The sequence below is a fragment of the Triturus cristatus genome, chromosome 4_1, assembly GCF_964204655.1.
Source record: "Triturus cristatus chromosome 4_1, aTriCri1.1, whole genome shotgun sequence".
Lineage (NCBI taxonomy): Eukaryota > Metazoa > Chordata > Amphibia > Caudata > Salamandridae > Triturus > Triturus cristatus.
Window position 1 is genome coordinate 150,813,024 of NC_140585.1, and position 14,773 is coordinate 150,827,796.

Sequence of the window (14,773 nt, forward strand, 5' to 3'; positions counted from 1 at the left end):
GCTTCTGCTTCACCAAAATCATTTGCTAAAAAAGGTCAGTAAAAGGAAGTCTATTTTAAAGAGACACCGTTCAATTTGGGTAATCTATGCAGAAGAGGAAATTGTCAGCTGTACTGATGAAAATATAATTTACTCGGAAGTAAGATTTTGGGCCCTTCCTTAATTTTACCATGTCAATAAACACATATGAATTTGACGTCAGCAAAAAAATGAGATAGTAGCAACTTCAGGACTAAAAATAAGGTTACATTTACTGAAGAAATTTCAAATGCTTGAAATATCAATTCATTATTATATTCTAGTGTATTTGGTACCTTCTTCAGGTAACCATCTTAAGAAACATAGCGTTAGTTGGGACACTGCCAAATTTTGATTAGGTGATTTTGAGGTTTGCTGTATCAGAGCCTGGATAGCTCAGTCGGTTGAGCATCAGACTTTTAATCTGAGGGTCCAGGGTTCAAGTCCCTGTTCAGGCGGTTTGTTTAAAGAAAATGTACTCTAATGACATTCTCTTTTCAGGATCCAATGAACGAGTAGTCCCATTAGAGTAATTGCAAGTTACTCTTAATGGAGCCATTAAATACCCATCGGTCGTGTACCATTTGACAAGAGTTAAGAAGACTTACCGCAACGGTATCATGTCGTTTGAGATGTTGATTATCTTTTCCCCAATTCAATGTTCAAAATGGAACCCTGCTTATAGTTTCCAAATCACTTTATAAAGTTGGTCAACCGCTGATAGCTCATCTTTTTATTTGAGAATTTCTGTTCACCTTGTTGAATCAGGTTGGATCTCTGGTGCAATGGATAGCGGCTTGGGGTTCTAGGCTAATGTAGAGAAAGCATTCAAAGTCTTTGGGTTGGAATACTAGCTGGGTCAGTTTTATCCCTCCTTTATCTTATAACTAATTGAAACAGTAACAAACCATGCCTGCTTCTGCATAACCAGAGACATTTACCAAAACGGCAGTGAAAGAAAGTCTATTTAAACAGACACTGTTTGCTTTGAAAATGTTGCATAATCTATGCCCAAGAGTAAATTTCCAGTTATACTGCTGGACATGTAATTTAGTACCTAGTAATAGTATTTGGCCTTTTACTAATTTCACAATGTCAATTTAGAGACATGATTTCTAAGTCAGCCGAAAATGAGATAGAACGAATTTCAGGATTTAAAATAGATTACGTGTGCTGCTGAAATTTCAAATGCTTGAAATATCAATTAATTATTAAACTCTACATATTTGATTGCTAATATATGTAACCATATTAAGAATTAAAGTGTAGGTTGGTGTGCGTCCACATCATTTTTAGCTGATTTTTAGTTGCAGTGTTGCAGAGCCTGGATAGCTCAGTCGGTAGAGCATCAGACTTTTAATCTGAGGGTCCAGGGTTCAAGTCCCTGTTCAGGCGGTCGGCTACTTTAAAGAAAAAGTATTCTGATTGTACATTCTTTTTGTGTTCCACTGCATGATGAATAAGATATTCCATTACCAAAATTAAAAAAAAACGTCTTTCATGGAGAAGTGAAAAACCCATCTGTCTCATATATCAGATGACGATACACTAAACTTAAGTTGTATGCAGACTTACCAACTGTATCATGTAGTTTGACACGGTGAATAACTTTTACCCAATTCAATATTCAAAATATAGCCATGGTTATAGTATCCAATGAACTTTATAAAGTTGATCAACAGCTCAAAGCTCATTATTTCATTTCTGAATATCTGTGCACCTCATTCAAGCAGATTGGCTCTGTGGCGCAATGGATAGCGCATTGGACTTCTAGATGAATGTCAAGAAGGTATTCAAAGGCAGTGGGTTCGAATCCCACCAGAGTCAGTTTTATCCCTGTTTATTTCATAACTATTTAAAGAAGTTATAAGCGATGCATGCATGCTTCTGCTTCACCAAAATCATTTGCTAAAAAAGGTCAGTAAAAGGAAGTCTATTTTAAAGAGACACCGTTCAATTTGGGTAATCTATGCAGAAGAGGAAATTGTCAGCTGTACTGATGAAAATATAATTTACTCGGAAGTTAGATTTTGGGCCCTTCGTTAATTTTACCATGTCAATAAACACATATGAATTTGACGTCAGCAAAAAAATGAGATAGTAGCAACTTCAGGACTAAAAATAAGGTTACATTTACTGAAGAAATTTCAAATGCTTGAAATATCAATTCATTATTATATTCTAGTGTATTTGGTACCTTCTTCAGGTAACCATCTTAAGAAACATAGCGTTAGTTGGGACACTGCCAAATTTTGATTAGGTGATTTTGAGGTTTGCTGTATCAGAGCCTGGATAGCTCAGTCGGTTGAGCATCAGACTTTTAATCTGAGGGTCCAGGGTTCAAGTCCCTGTTCAGGCGGTTTGTTTAAAGAAAATGTACTCTAATGACATTCTCTTTTCAGGATCCAATGAACGAGTAGTCCCATTAGAGTAATTGCAAGTTACTCTTAATGGAGCCATTAAATACCCATCGGTCGTGTACCATTTGACAAGAGTTAAGAAGACTTACCGCAACGGTATCATGTCGTTTGAGATGTTGATTATCTTTTCCCCAATTCAATGTTCAAAATGGAACCCTGCTTATAGTTTCCAAATCACTTTATAAAGTTGGTCAACCGCTGATAGCTCATCTTTTTATTTGAGAATTTCTGTTCACCTTGTTGAATCAGGTTGGATCTCTGGTGCAATGGATAGCGGCTTGGGGTTCTAGGCTAATGTAGAGAAAGCATTCAAAGTCTTTGGGTTGGAATACTAGCTGGGTCAGTTTTATCCCTCCTTTATCTTATAACTAATTGAAACAGTAACAAACCATGCCTGCTTCTGCATAACCAGAGACATTTACCAAAACGGCAGTGAAAGAAAGTCTATTTAAACAGACACTGTTTGCTTTGAAAATGTTGCATAATCTATGCCCAAGAGTAAATTTCCAGTTATACTGCTGGACATGTAATTTAGTACCTAGTAATAGTATTTGGCCTTTTACTAATTTCACAATGTCAATTTAGAGACATGATTTCTAAGTCAGCCGAAAATGAGATAGAACGAATTTCAGGATTTAAAATAGATTACGTGTGCTGCTGAAATTTCAAATGCTTGAAATATCAATTAATTATTAAACTCTACATATTTGATTGCTAATATATGTAACCATATTAAGAATTAAAGTGTAGGTTGGTGTGCGTCCACATCATTTTTAGCTGATTTTTAGTTGCAGTGTTGCAGAGCCTGGATAGCTCAGTCGGTAGAGCATCAGACTTTTAATCTGAGGGTCCAGGGTTCAAGTCCCTGTTCAGGCGGTCGGCTACTTTAAAGAAAAAGTATTCTGATTGTACATTCTTTTTGTGTTCCACTGCATGATGAATAAGATATTCCATTACCAAAATTAAAAAAAAACGTCTTTCATGGAGAAGTGAAAAACCCATCTGTCTCATATATCAGATGACGATACACTAAACTTAAGTTGTATGCAGACTTACCAACTGTATCATGTAGTTTGACACGGTGAATAACTTTTACCCAATTCAATATTCAAAATATAGCCATGGTTATAGTATCCAATGAACTTTATAAAGTTGATCAACAGCTCAAAGCTCATTATTTCATTTCTGAATATCTGTGCACCTCATTCAAGCAGATTGGCTCTGTGGCGCAATGGATAGCGCATTGGACTTCTAGGTGAATGTCAAGAAGGTATTCAAAGGCTGTGGGTTCGAATCCCACCATAGTCAGTTTTATCCCTGTTTATTTCATAACTATTTAAAGAAGTTATAAGCGATGCATGCATGCTTCTGCTTCACCAAAATCATTTGCTAAAAAAGGTCAGTAAAAGGAAGTCTATTTTAAAGAGACACCGTTCAATTTGGGTAATCTATGCAGAAGAGGAAATTGTCAGCTGTACTGATGAAAATATAATTTACTCGGAAGTAAGATTTTGGGCCCTTCGTTAATTTTACCATGTCAATAAACACATATGAATTTGACGTCAGCAAAAAAATGAGATAGTAGCAACTTCAGGACTAAAAATAAGGTTACATTTACTGAAGAAATTTCAAATGCTTGAAATATCAATTCATTATTATATTCTAGTGTATTTGGTACCTTCTTCAGGTAACCATCTTAAGAAACATAGCGTTAGTTGGGACACTGCCAAATTTTGATTAGGTGATTTTGAGGTTTGCTGTATCAGAGCCTGGATAGCTCAGTCGGTAGAGCATCAGACTTTTAATCTGAGGGTCCAGGGTTCAAGTCCCTGTTCAGGTGGTTTGTTTAAAGAAAATGTACTCTAATGACATTCTCTTTTCAGGATCCAATGAACGAGTAGTCCCATTAGAGTAATTGCAAGTTACTCTTAATGGAGCCATTAAATACCCATCGGTCGTGTACCATTTGACAAGAGTTAAGAAGACTTACCGCAACGGTATCATGTCGTTTGAGATGTTGATTATCTTTTCCCCAATTCAATGTTCAAAATGGAACCCTGCTTATAGTTTCCAAATCACTTTATAAAGTTGGTCAACCGCTGATAGCTCATCTTTTTATTTGAGAATTTCTGTTCACCTTGTTGAATCAGGTTGGATCTCTGGTGCAATGGATAGCGGCTTGGGGTTCTAGGCTAATGTAGAGAAAGCATTCAAAGTCTTTGGGTTGGAATACTAGCTGGGTCAGTTTTATCCCTCCTTTATCTTATAACTAATTGAAACAGTAACAAACAATGCCTGCTTCTGCATAACCAGAGACATTTACCAAAACGGCAGTGAAAGAAAGTCTATTTAAACAGACACTGTTTGCTTTGAAAATGTTGCATAATCTATGCCCAAGAGTAAATTTCCAGTTATACTGCTGGACATGTAATTTAGTACCTAGTAATAGTATTTGGCCTTTTACTAATTTCCCAATGTCAATTTAGAGACATGATTTCTAAGTCAGCCGAAAATGAGATAGAACGAACTTCAGGATTTAAAATAGATTACGTGTGCTGCTGAAATTTCAAATGCTTGAAATATCAATTAATTATTAAACTCTACATATTTGATTGCTAATATATGTAACCATATTAAGAATTAAAGTGTAGGTTGGTGTGCGTCCACATCATTTTTAGCTGATTTTTAGTTGCAGTGTTACAGAGCCTGGATAGCTCAGTCGGTAGAGCATCAGACTTTTAATCTGAGGGTCCAGGGTTCAAGTCCCTGTTCAGGCGGTCGGCTACTTTAAAGAAAAAGTATTCTGATTGTACATTCTTTTTGTGTTCCACTGCATGATGAATAAGATATTCCATTACCAAAATTAAAAAAAAAACGTCTTTCATGGAGAAGTGAAAAACCCATCTGTCTCATATATCAGATGACGATACACTAAACTTAAGTTGTATGCAGACTTACCAACTGTATCATGTAGTTTGACACGGTGAATAACTTTTACCCAATTCAATATTCAAAATATAGCCATGGTTATAGTATCCAATGAACTTTATAAAGTTGATCAACAGCTCAAAGCTCATTATTTCATTTCTGAATATCTGTGCACCTCATTCAAGCAGATTGGCTCTGTGGCGCAATGGATAGCGCATTGGACTTCTAGGTGAATGTCAAGAAGGTATTCAAAGGCTGTGGGTTCGAATCCCACCAGAGTCAGTTTTATCCCTGTTTATTTCATAACTATTTAAAGAAGTTATAAGCGATGCATGCATGCTTCTGCTTCACCAAAATCATTTGCTAAAAAAGGTCAGTAAAAGGAAGTCTATTTTAAAGAGACACCGTTCAATTTGGGTAATCTATGCAGAAGAGGAAATTGTCAGCTGTACTGATGAAAATATAATTTACTCGGAAGTAAGATTTTGGGCCCTTCGTTAATTTTACCATGTCAATAAACACATATGAATTTGACGTCAGCAAAAAAATGAGATAGTAGCAACTTCAGGACTAAAAATAAGGTTACATTTACTGAAGAAATTTCAAATGCTTGAAATATCAATTCATTATTATATTCTAGTGTATTTGGTACCTTCTTCAGGTAACCATCTTAAGAAACATAGCGTTAGTTGGGACACTGCCAAATTTTGATTAGGTGATTTTGAGGTTTGCTGTATCAGAGCCTGGATAGCTCAGTCGGTTGAGCATCAGACTTTTAATCTGAGGGTCCAGGGTTCAAGTCCCTGTTCAGGCGGTTTGTTTAAAGAAAATGTACTCTAATGACATTCTCTTTTCAGGATCCAATGAACGAGTAGTCCCATTAGAGTAATTGCAAGTTACTCTTAATGGAGCCATTAAATACCCATCGGTCGTGTACCATTTGACAAGAGTTAAGAAGACTTACCGCAACGGTATCATGTCGTTTGAGATGTTGATTATCTTTTCCCCAATTCAATGTTCAAAATGGAACCCTGCTTATAGTTTCCAAATCACTTTATAAAGTTGGTCAACCGCTGATAGCTCATCTTTTTATTTGAGAATTTCTGTTCACCTTGTTGAATCAGGTTGGATCTCTGGTGCAATGGATAGCGGCTTGGGGTTCTAGGCTAATGTAGAGAAAGCATTCAAAGTCTTTGGGTTGGAATACTAGCTGGGTCAGTTTTATCCCTCCTTTATCTTATAACTAATTGAAACAGTAACAAACAATGCCTGCTTCTGCATAACCAGAGACATTTACCAAAACGGCAGTGAAAGAAAGTCTATTTAAACAGACACTGTTTGCTTTGAAAATGTTGCATAATCTATGCCCAAGAGTAAATTTCCAGTTATACTGCTGGACATGTAATTTAGTACCTAGTAATAGTATTTGGCCTTTTACTAATTTCACAATGTCAATTTAGAGACATGATTTCTAAGTCAGCCGAAAATGAGATAGAACGAATTTCAGGATTTAAAATAGATTACGTGTGCTGCTGAAATTTCAAATGCTTGAAATATCAATTAATTATTAAACTCTACATATTTGATTGCTAATATATGTAACCATATTAAGAATTAAAGTGTAGGTTGGTGTGCGTCCACATCATTTTTAGCTGATTTTTAGTTGCAGTGTTGCAGAGCCTGGATAGCTCAGTCGGTAGAGCATCAGACTTTTAATCTGAGGGTCCAGGGTTCAAGTCCCTGTTCAGGCGGTCGGCTACTTTAAAGAAAAAGTATTCTGATTGTACATTCTTTTTGTGTTCCACTGCATGATGAATAAGATATTCCATTACCAAAATTAAAAAAAAAACGTCTTTCATGGAGAAGTGAAAAACCCATCTGTCTCATATATCAGATGACGATACACTAAACTTAAGTTGTATGCAGACTTACCAACTGTATCATGTAGTTTGACACGGTGAATAACTTTTACCCAATTCAATATTCAAAATATAGCCATGGTTATAGTATCCAATGAACTTTATAAAGTTGATCAACAGCTCAAAGCTCATTATTTCATTTCTGAATATCTGTGCACCTCATTCAAGCAGATTGGCTCTGTGGCGCAATGGATAGCGCATTGGACTTCTAGGTGAATGTCAAGAAGGTATTCAAAGGCTGTGGGTTCGAATCCCACCAGAGTCAGTTTTATCCCTGTTTATTTCATAACTATTTAAAGAAGTTATAAGCGATGCATGCATGCTTCTGCTTCACCAAAATCATTTGCTAAAAAAGGTCAGTAAAAGGAAGTCTATTTTAAAGAGACACCGTTCAATTTGGGTAATCTATGCAGAAGAGGAAATTGTCAGCTGTACTGATGAAAATATAACTTACTCGGAAGTAAGATTTTGGGCCCTTCGTTAATTTTACCATGTCAATAAACACATATGAATTTGACGTCAGCAAAAAAATGAGATAGTAGCAACTTCAGGACTAAAAATAAGGTTACATTTACTGAAGAAATTTCAAATGCTTGAAATATCAATTCATTATTATATTCTAGTGTATTTGGTACCTTCTTCAGGTAACCATCTTAAGAAACATAGCGTTAGTTGGGACACTGCCAAATTTTGATTAGGTGATTTTGAGGTTTGCTGTATCAGAGCCTGGATAGCTCAGTCGGTTGAGCATCAGACTTTTAATCTGAGGGTCCAGGGTTCAAGTCCCTGTTCAGGCGGTTTGTTTAAAGAAAATGTACTCTAATGACATTCTCTTTTCAGGATCCAATGAACGAGTAGTCCCATTAGAGTAATTGCAAGTTACTCTTAATGGAGCCATTAAATACCCATCGGTCGTGTACCATTTGACAAGAGTTAAGAAGACTTACCGCAACGGTATCATGTCGTTTGAGATGTTGATTATCTTTTCCCCAATTCAATGTTCAAAATGGAACCCTGCTTATAGTTTCCAAATCACTTTATAAAGTTGGTCAACCGCTGATAGCTCATCTTTTTATTTGAGAATTTCTGTTCACCTTGTTGAATCAGGTTGGATCTCTGGTGCAATGGATAGCGGCTTGGGGTTCTAGGCTAATGTAGAGAAAGCATTCAAAGTCTTTGGGTTGGAATACTAGCTGGGTCAGTTTTATCCCTCCTTTATCTTATAACTAATTGAAACAGTAACAAACAATGCCTGCTTCTGCATAACCAGAGACATTTACCAAAACGGCAGTGAAAGAAAGTCTATTTAAACAGACACTGTTTGCTTTGAAAATGTTGCATAATCTATGCCCAAGAGTAAATTTCCAGTTATACTGCTGGACATGTAATTTAGTACCTAGTAATAGTATTTGGCCTTTTACTAATTTCACAATGTCAATTTAGAGACATGATTTCTAAGTCAGCCGAAAATGAGATAGAACGAATTTCAGGATTTAAAATAGATTACGTGTGCTGCTGAAATTTCAAATGCTTGAAATATCAATTAATTATTAAACTCTACATATTTGATTGCTAATATATGTAACCATATTAAGAATTAAAGTGTAGGTTGGTGTGCGTCCACATCATTTTTAGCTGATTTTTAGTTGCAGTGTTGCAGAGCCTGGATAGCTCAGTCGGTAGAGCATCAGACTTTTAATCTGAAGGTCCAGGGTTCAAGTCCCTGTTCAGGCGGTCGGCTACTTTAAAGAAAAAGTATTCTGATTGTACATTCTTTTTGTGTTCCACTGCATGATGAATAAGATATTCCATTACCAAAATTAAAAAAAAAACGTCTTTCATGGAGAAGTGAAAAACCCATCTGTCTCATATATCAGATGACGATACACTAAACTTAAGTTGTATGCAGACTTACCAACTGTATCATGTAGTTTGACACGGTGAATAACTTTTACCCAATTCAATATTCAAAATATAGCCATGGTTATAGTATCCAATGAACTTTATAAAGTTGATCAACAGCTCAAAGCTCATTATTTCATTTCTGAATATCTGTGCACCTCATTCAAGCAGATTGGCTCTGTGGCGCAATGGATAGCGCATTGGACTTCTAGGTGAATGTCAAGAAGGTATTCAAAGGCTGTGGGTTCGAATCCCACCAGAGTCAGTTTTATCCCTGTTTATTTCATAACTATTTAAAGAAGTTATAAGCGATGCATGCATGCTTCTGCTTCACCAAAATCATTTGCTAAAAAAGGTCAGTAAAAGGAAGTCTATTTTAAAGAGACACCGTTCAATTTGGGTAATCTATGCAGAAGAGGAAATTGTCAGCTGTACTGATGAAAATATAATTTACTCGGAAGTAAGATTTTGGGCCCTTCCTTAATTTTACCATGTCAATAAACACATATGAATTTGACGTCAGCAAAAAAATGAGATAGTAGCAACTTCAGGACTAAAAATAAGGTTACATTTACTGAAGAAATTTCAAATGCTTGAAATATCAATTCATTATTATATTCTAGTGTATTTGGTACCTTCTTCAGGTAACCATCTTAAGAAACATAGCGTTAGTTGGGACACTGCCAAATTTTGATTAGGTGATTTTGAGGTTTGCTGTATCAGAGCCTGGATAGCTCAGTCGGTAGAGCATCAGACTTTTAATCTGAGGGTCCAGGGTTCAAGTCCCTGTTCAGGCGGTTTGTTTAAAGAAAATGTACTCTAATGACATGCTCTTTTCAGGATCCAATGAACGAGTAGTCCCATTAGAGTAATTGCAAGTTACTCTTAATGGAGCCATTAAATACCCATCGGTCGTGTACCATTTGACAAGAGTTAAGAAGACTTACCGCAACGGTATCATGTCGTTTGAGATGTTGATTATCTGTTCCCCAATTCAATGTTCAAAATGGAACCCTGCTTATAGTTTCCAAATCACTTTATAAAGTTGGTCAACCGCTGATAGCTCATCTTTTTATTTGAGAATTTCTGTTCACCTTGTTGAATCAGGTTGGATCTCTGGTGCAATGGATAGCGGCTTGGGGTTCTAGGCGAATGTAGAGAAAGCATTCAAAGTCTTTGGGTTGGAATACTAGCTGGGTCAGTTTTATCCCTCCTTTATCTTATAACTAATTGAAACAGTAACAAACAATGCCTGCTTCTGCATAACCAGAGACATTTACCAAAACGGCAGTGAAAGAAAGTCTATTTAAACAGACACTGTTTGCTTTGAAAATGTTGCATAATCTATGCCCAAGAGTAAATTTCCAGTTATACTGCTGGACATGTAATTTAGTACCTAGTAATAGTATTTGGCCTTTTACTAATTTCACAATGTCAATTTAGAGACATGATTTCTAAGTCAGCCGAAAATGAGATAGAACGAATTTCAGGATTTAAAATAGATTACGTGTGCTGCTGAAATTTCAAATGCTTGAAATATCAATTATTATTAAACTCTACATATTTGATTGCTAATATATGTAACCATATTAAGAATTAAAGTGTAGGTTGGTGTGCGTCCACATCATTTTTAGCTGATTTTTAGTTGCAGTGTTGCAGAGCCTGGATAGCTCAGTCGGTAGAGCATCAGACTTTTAATCTGAGGGTCCAGGGTTCAAGTCCCTGTTCAGGCGGTCGGCTACTTTAAAGAAAAAGTATTCTGATTGTACATTCTTTTTGTGTTCCACTGCATGATGAATAAGATATTCCATTACCAAAATTAAAAAAAAAACGTCTTTCATGGAGAAGTGAAAAACCCATCTGTCTCATATATCAGATGACGATACACTAAACTTAAGTTGTATGCAGACTTACCAACTGTATCATGTAGTTTGACACGGTGAATAACTTTTACCCAATTCAATATTCAAAATATAGCCATGGTTATAGTATCCAATGAACTTTATAAAGTTGATCAACAGCTCAAAGCTCATTATTTCATTTCTGAATATCTGTGCACCTCATTTAAGCAGATTGGCTCTGTGGCGCAATGGATAGCGCATTGGACTTCTAGGTGAATGTCAAGAAGGTATTCAAAGGCTGTGGGTTCGAATCCCACCAGAGTCAGTTTTATCCCTGTTTATTTCATAACTATTTAAAGAAGTTATAAGCGATGCATGCATGCTTCTGCTTCACCAAAATCATTTGCTAAAAAAGGTCAGTAAAAGGAAGTCTATTTTAAAGAGACACCGTTCAATTTGGGTAATCTATGCAGAAGAGGAAATTGTCAGCTGTACTGATGAAAATATAATTTACTCGGAAGTAAGATTTTGGGCCCTTCCTTAATTTTACCATGTCAATAAACACATATGAATTTGACGTCAGCAAAAAAATGAGATAGTAGCAACTTCAGGACTAAAAATAAGGTTACATTTACTGAAGAAATTTCAAATGCTTGAAATATCAATTCATTATTATATTCTAGTGTATTTGGTACCTTCTTCAGGTAACCATCTTAAGAAACATAGCGTTAGTTGGGACACTGCCAAATTTTGATTAGGTGATTTTGAGGTTTGCTGTATCAGAGCCTGGATAGCTCAGTCGGTAGAGCATCAGACTTTTAATCTGAGGGTCCAGGGTTCAAGTCCCTGTTCAGGCGGTTTGTTTAAAGAAAATGTACTCTAATGACATGCTCTTTTCAGGATCCAATGAACGAGTAGTCCCATTAGAGTAATTGCAAGTTACTCTTAATGGAGCCATTAAATACCCATCGGTCGTGTACCATTTGACAAGAGTTAAGAAGACTTACCGCAACGGTATCATGTCGTTTGAGATGTTGATTATCTTTTCCCCAATTCAATGTTCAAAATGGAACCCTGCTTATAGTTTCCAAATCACTTTATAAAGTTGGTCAACCGCTGATAGCTCATCTTTTTATTTGAGAATTTCTGTTCACCTTGTTGAATCAGGTTGGATCTCTGGTGCAATGGATAGCGGCTTGGGGTTCTAGGCTAATGTAGAGAAAGCATTCAAAGTCTTTGGGTTGGAATACTAGCTGGGTCAGTTTTATCCCTCCTTTATCTTATAACTAATTGAAACAGTAACAAACAATGCCTGCTTCTGCATAACCAGAGACATTTACCAAAACGGCAGTGAAAGAAAGTCTATTTAAACAGACACTGTTTGCTTTGAAAATGTTGCATAATCTATGCCCAAGAGTAAATTTCCAGTTATACTGCTGGACATGTAATTTAGTACCTAGTAATAGTATTTGGCCTTTTACTAATTTCCCAATGTCAATTTAGAGACATGATTTCTAAGTCAGCCGAAAATGAGATAGAACGAACTTCAGGATTTAAAATAGATTACGTGTGCTGCTGAAATTTCAAATGCTTGAAATATCAATTAATTATTAAACTCTACATATTTGATTGCTAATATATGTAACCATATTAAGAATTAAAGTGTAGGTTGGTGTGCGTCCACATCATTTTTAGCTGATTTTTAGTTGCAGTGTTACAGAGCCTGGATAGCTCAGTCGGTAGAGCATCAGACTTTTAATCTGAGGGTCCAGGGTTCAAGTCCCTGTTCAGGCGGTCGGCTACTTTAAAGAAAAAGTATTCTGATTGTACATTCTTTTTGTGTTCCACTGCATGATGAATAAGATATTCCATTACCAAAATTAAAAAAAAAACGTCTTTCATGGAGAAGTGAAAAACCCATCTGTCTCATATATCAGATGACGATACACTAAACTTAAGTTGTATGCAGACTTACCAACTGTATCATGTAGTTTGACACGGTGAATAACTTTTACCCAATTCAATATTCAAAATATAGCCATGGTTATAGTATCCAATGAACTTTATAAAGTTGATCAACAGCTCAAAGCTCATTATTTCATTTCTGAATATCTGTGCACCTCATTCAAGCAGATTGGCTCTGTGGCGCAATGGATAGCGCATTGGACTTCTAGGTGAATGTCAAGAAGGTATTCAAAGGCTGTGGGTTCGAATCCCACCAGAGTCAGTTTTATCCCTGTTTATTTCATAACTATTTAAAGAAGTTATAAGCGATGCATGCATGCTTCTGCTTCACCAAAATCATTTGCTAAAAAAGGTCAGTAAAAGGAAGTCTATTTTAAAGAGACACCGTTCAATTTGGGTAATCTATGCAGAAGAGGAAATTGTCAGCTGTACTGATGAAAATATAATTTACTCGGAAGTAAGATTTTGGGCCCTTCGTTAATTTTACCATGTCAATAAACACATATGAATTTGACGTCAGCAAAAAAATGAGATAGTAGCAACTTCAGGACTAAAAATAAGGTTACATTTACTGAAGAAATTTCAAATGCTTGAAATATCAATTCATTATTATATTCTAGTGTATTTGGTACCTTCTTCAGGTAACCATCTTAAGAAACATAGCGTTAGTTGGGACACTGCCAAATTTTGATTAGGTGATTTTGAGGTTTGCTGTATCAGAGCCTGGATAGCTCAGTCGGTTGAGCATCAGACTTTTAATCTGAGGGTCCAGGGTTCAAGTCCCTGTTCAGGCGGTTTGTTTAAAGAAAATGTACTCTAATGACATTCTCTTTTCAGGATCCAATGAACGAGTAGTCCCATTAGAGTAATTGCAAGTTACTCTTAATGGAGCCATTAAATACCCATCGGTCGTGTACCATTTGACAAGAGTTAAGAAGACTTACCGCAACGGTATCATGTCGTTTGAGATGTTGATTATCTTTTCCCCAATTCAATGTTCAAAATGGAACCCTGCTTATAGTTTCCAAATCACTTTATAAAGTTGGTCAACCGCTGATAGCTCATCTTTTTATTTGAGAATTTCTGTTCACCTTGTTGAATCAGGTTGGATCTCTGGTGCAATGGATAGCGGCTTGGGGTTCTAGGCTAATGTAGAGAAAGCATTCAAAGTCTTTGGGTTGGAATACTAGCTGGGTCAGTTTTATCCCTCCTTTATCTTATAACTAATTGAAACAGTAACAAACAATGCCTGCTTCTGCATAACCAGAGACATTTACCAAAACGGCAGTGAAAGAAAGTCTATTTAAACAGACACTGTTTGCTTTGAAAATGTTGCATAATCTATGCCCAAGAGTAAATTTCCAGTTATACTGCTGGACATGTAATTTAGTACCTAGTAATAGTATTTGGCCTTTTACTAATTTCACAATGTCAATTTAGAGACATGATTTCTAAGTCAGCCGAAAATGAGATAGAACGAATTTCAGGATTTAAAATAGATTACGTGTGCTGCTGAAATTTCAAATGCTTGAAATATCAATTAATTATTAAACTCTACATATTTGATTGCTAATATATGTAACCATATTAAGAATTAAAGTGTAGGTTGGTGTGCGTCCACATCATTTTTAGCTGATTTTTAGTTGCAGTGTTGCAGAGCCTGGATAGCTCAGTCGGTAGAGCATCAGACTTTTAATCTGAGGGTCCAGGGTTCAAGTCCCTGTTCAGGCGGTCGGCTACTTTAAAGAAAAAGTATTCTGATTGTACATTCTTTTTGTGT

The 14,773-nt window shown here is 36.1% G+C and overlaps 17 non-coding genes across 17 annotated transcripts; all 17 read left to right on the forward strand.

Moving 5' to 3' along the window:
• The first annotated feature begins 1,340 nt into the window (after positions 1–1,340).
• TRNAK-UUU (transfer RNA lysine (anticodon UUU)) lies at positions 1,341–1,413 on the forward strand. Its single transcript has one exon. It is a non-coding gene; the product is annotated as a tRNA-Lys (tRNA).
• Positions 1,414–1,754: 341 nt separating this feature from the next.
• Positions 1,755–1,845, forward strand: TRNAR-UCU (transfer RNA arginine (anticodon UCU)). Its single transcript is given in 2 exon segments — positions 1,755–1,791; positions 1,810–1,845. It is a non-coding gene; the product is annotated as a tRNA-Arg (tRNA).
• A 1,396-nt stretch (positions 1,846–3,241) lies between these two features.
• Positions 3,242–3,314, forward strand: TRNAK-UUU (transfer RNA lysine (anticodon UUU)). Its single transcript has one exon. It is a non-coding gene; the product is annotated as a tRNA-Lys (tRNA).
• Positions 3,315–3,655: 341 nt separating this feature from the next.
• Positions 3,656–3,746, forward strand: TRNAR-UCU (transfer RNA arginine (anticodon UCU)). The gene is given in 2 exon segments: positions 3,656–3,692; positions 3,711–3,746. It is a non-coding gene; the product is annotated as a tRNA-Arg (tRNA).
• A 1,396-nt stretch (positions 3,747–5,142) lies between these two features.
• Positions 5,143–5,215, forward strand: TRNAK-UUU (transfer RNA lysine (anticodon UUU)). Its single transcript has one exon. It is a non-coding gene; the product is annotated as a tRNA-Lys (tRNA).
• Positions 5,216–5,557: 342 nt separating this feature from the next.
• On the forward strand, positions 5,558–5,648 carry TRNAR-UCU (transfer RNA arginine (anticodon UCU)). The gene is given in 2 exon segments: positions 5,558–5,594; positions 5,613–5,648. It is a non-coding gene; the product is annotated as a tRNA-Arg (tRNA).
• A 1,396-nt stretch (positions 5,649–7,044) lies between these two features.
• On the forward strand, positions 7,045–7,117 carry TRNAK-UUU (transfer RNA lysine (anticodon UUU)). Its single transcript has one exon. It is a non-coding gene; the product is annotated as a tRNA-Lys (tRNA).
• Positions 7,118–7,459: 342 nt separating this feature from the next.
• Positions 7,460–7,550, forward strand: TRNAR-UCU (transfer RNA arginine (anticodon UCU)). The gene is given in 2 exon segments: positions 7,460–7,496; positions 7,515–7,550. It is a non-coding gene; the product is annotated as a tRNA-Arg (tRNA).
• A 1,396-nt stretch (positions 7,551–8,946) lies between these two features.
• On the forward strand, positions 8,947–9,019 carry TRNAK-UUU (transfer RNA lysine (anticodon UUU)). Its single transcript has one exon. It is a non-coding gene; the product is annotated as a tRNA-Lys (tRNA).
• A 342-nt stretch (positions 9,020–9,361) lies between these two features.
• TRNAR-UCU (transfer RNA arginine (anticodon UCU)) lies at positions 9,362–9,452 on the forward strand. The gene is given in 2 exon segments: positions 9,362–9,398; positions 9,417–9,452. It is a non-coding gene; the product is annotated as a tRNA-Arg (tRNA).
• Positions 9,453–9,911: 459 nt separating this feature from the next.
• Positions 9,912–9,984, forward strand: TRNAK-UUU (transfer RNA lysine (anticodon UUU)). The gene has a single exon. It is a non-coding gene; the product is annotated as a tRNA-Lys (tRNA).
• Positions 9,985–10,847: 863 nt separating this feature from the next.
• On the forward strand, positions 10,848–10,920 carry TRNAK-UUU (transfer RNA lysine (anticodon UUU)). The gene has a single exon. It is a non-coding gene; the product is annotated as a tRNA-Lys (tRNA).
• A 342-nt stretch (positions 10,921–11,262) lies between these two features.
• TRNAR-UCU (transfer RNA arginine (anticodon UCU)) lies at positions 11,263–11,353 on the forward strand. Its single transcript is given in 2 exon segments — positions 11,263–11,299; positions 11,318–11,353. It is a non-coding gene; the product is annotated as a tRNA-Arg (tRNA).
• A 459-nt stretch (positions 11,354–11,812) lies between these two features.
• TRNAK-UUU (transfer RNA lysine (anticodon UUU)) lies at positions 11,813–11,885 on the forward strand. Its single transcript has one exon. It is a non-coding gene; the product is annotated as a tRNA-Lys (tRNA).
• An 864-nt stretch (positions 11,886–12,749) lies between these two features.
• Positions 12,750–12,822, forward strand: TRNAK-UUU (transfer RNA lysine (anticodon UUU)). The gene has a single exon. It is a non-coding gene; the product is annotated as a tRNA-Lys (tRNA).
• Positions 12,823–13,164: 342 nt separating this feature from the next.
• Positions 13,165–13,255, forward strand: TRNAR-UCU (transfer RNA arginine (anticodon UCU)). Its single transcript is given in 2 exon segments — positions 13,165–13,201; positions 13,220–13,255. It is a non-coding gene; the product is annotated as a tRNA-Arg (tRNA).
• A 1,396-nt stretch (positions 13,256–14,651) lies between these two features.
• TRNAK-UUU (transfer RNA lysine (anticodon UUU)) lies at positions 14,652–14,724 on the forward strand. Its single transcript has one exon. It is a non-coding gene; the product is annotated as a tRNA-Lys (tRNA).
• The last annotated feature ends 49 nt before the right edge of the window (positions 14,725–14,773 follow it).